Genomic DNA, 2,717 nt, shown 5'->3' on the forward strand with positions numbered 1-2,717 from the left:
TATATATATATATATAGCTAGCTCAAGATGCAGCGCTTTCTTCCAGGACATGCATAAACTAAAAATCAAGTCTTCTTTACCACGTTACCATTAAATGCTAGCACACATATCGCTTATTACTGAAATTCTCTTTTTATTTAAATTATCTATTACAATTCACTTACGATGTCTTCATAATGTTTCTGAAAATCTTCTCTATGCTGCATACTATGTATTTGAAGCGTATGAGCTCTAAATTTGTTACATGAAACTAAATATGACACCTGTATCGCATTTTTAATAGTAAATACAAATTTTTTTGTTACAACTTTCGATGTAACTTTTTAGTATGCGGCATTCATTATCGCTTATACTTTCACGCTGTAAAAGCATTTGCAGTTTTATGCATGCAATTAGAAGAAAAGAGTATTCTACGAAAACGAGTCTAGCAGCATCGCCTTAATAGGTTTTTATGTTGTTTTGGCCGAGGAATAAGAAGTAAGTTTGCACGAAACAAACGTTAAGTCAAGGACTCTGTGTAAGGGTAAATCAACAGACGATCACGTGGGAAGGCCATCTAATGTTATTGTGATTTTTTGTTCTGCCTAGGTATATAGATCTCCACCTCTACATACTACTTATACATGTACAATATACACAATAATATACAAAATATTTCATAATGTATTGTATATAATAATATACAAAAATATTTTATATGAAAAATATTTTCACAAAAATGATATCATTAATTGAATTACCTTTATACTTGAAGAAAGGAAATAAACCAATTAAAATTTAAGCGATTTTATTTGATTTCCCTTCTATATCTTTGATAAATACAACTTGAATATTATTTGATGTTTTCTTCTAAATGCCTAAAATAAAAGTAGCTTCGTAAACTATTTATTTCATAATAATATTACTTATACCAAATTTAAAGACTTTTATGTTCAAGACGAATCTTTTCTATTTTTATTTTTGTAAGATATTTTCAAAATTTATTACATCCAGTCAACAGTTTTTGCTTCTTACTAAGGAGAATTTTCGCGTACGAGAAGACGTATAATTCTTACCTTGTTAAGAGACCCTACTTCCGCTCCCTTTCATCCAAGTGAAACGCTTTTTAACGAGGATCCGTACGCGCGCACGAAAAGAGGAAAGCCTCTTTTCCCATACGCGAGATATATTCGTGTATCCGCACACAATACTTTTCGCGTGGTACCAAGGCAGATGTCTCAGCCATGATAAACTTTACGGACATTGTGTTGTTGCCTTACGTAACGCGGCTCACTTAATGTCTTAATTGGTACCCGCCGATTGAAAAGCGTTATAACATCGTCGTTTCGTAATGTCAATTTAATCGAAATGTTGTAGACAACTTTCCGCGATTATTTTATATTTTATTCTTCGTAAAACTCCGTGGAAATGTATTCTTATAATTTTATGATATGAATTAAATTATTTTCTTATTACTCTTATAAAATTCATTATTTATAGAAGCTGTAAGGAAAAATTATTACTTGTCCTTCTGTAATATATTTTTTGTCAAATCTACATACATAGTAACGTTTATAGTGATATAAACGACTGTTACGTCTTCAGAGATAACTTCTAGGTCTCTGGAGGAGAACGCAACTATATTGACGGCTTATTATAAGCCTCGCCGTACCGAAAATTTGATGAACCGGTCAGCGGCTGGAAGAGACATTTTACACGGTGCAACGTATGGTGAGCGGCCCGATTTTGAGTCAGAGAATCGAATCTCTTTAGTCGGGATTGGACCTCGAGCGATAAAGGAAAAGGGGATTTAGATTAGGAACGACTCGATTGTGAGGTGGAAATATCAATAATTATATTTCGTGTCTCGTTCTTTAGATTACACATCTCAGTCAGAATGTTGATTCAAGATTGATTCGACGTCGATGAGAATTGAATAAACATTGATTCAACAGCTCATCGATCATTTCGACGTTAAATCAACCTTGAATCAACGTTATGGTTCTGATTGGGACGTAGTACTGTAGGATGTAAAAACTGAACTGACACGCCGCATCTTGATAATAACATCAATATAAGACGAGAGAGAATGTGTTGGAGCGGGAGCCTCAGTGGCAGTCTCCTGGCAAACGAAAGTCCCGGGTTCGAGTCCCGATCTAGCAAACTCCGACTTCCGATATACTTTTTTCTCCGATTTTTACAGTACCTTCCCGCGCGTCGCCAGAGGTCATCACGATTCAAAGAGAAAACAAACACGTCTTCTCTAATCATCAAAACTTCGTCATTCTTTTTCGTGGTATGCTGGAGGTCACTTCGAAGGATATTAAGAGAAATTTGGTAAGATGAAGAGATCTAGGGTAGGTTTGAGTAAGTTGAAGAAGAGGGTAAAGGATATGCGAAAGCAGATAAAGTTATTAGAGAAACAGGAATCGGAATTGTCGGGGTCGGATACGTCTGACAAGGAAACGGTCGGGGGCGTCCCTCACCGAATTTGATGAGCATTGGATATGTTGTAGAGCATCAAAAAACATTAGACACGTATTTTTTTTTATGTGCTTATTTCGAGGTTTAGGGGTTGAAACCACCCCTTGAAAAAAACGGACTTTTTCATTTTTATTTAATATTTCCTAAAATATGAGGTATATGAAAAAATATTTCAGACAAAAGTTTTACAGTATCTTATGCCCTTTCCATCGGTCTATTCAAATTTTTTAAAATGCAATATTTCACCCCCCCCC

This window comes from Odontomachus brunneus, unplaced genomic scaffold (assembly GCF_010583005.1).
Source record: "Odontomachus brunneus isolate Ranch 3 - 2012 unplaced genomic scaffold, Obru_v1 Obru_scaffold_246, whole genome shotgun sequence".
Taxonomy (NCBI): Eukaryota; Metazoa; Arthropoda; class Insecta; order Hymenoptera; family Formicidae; genus Odontomachus; species Odontomachus brunneus.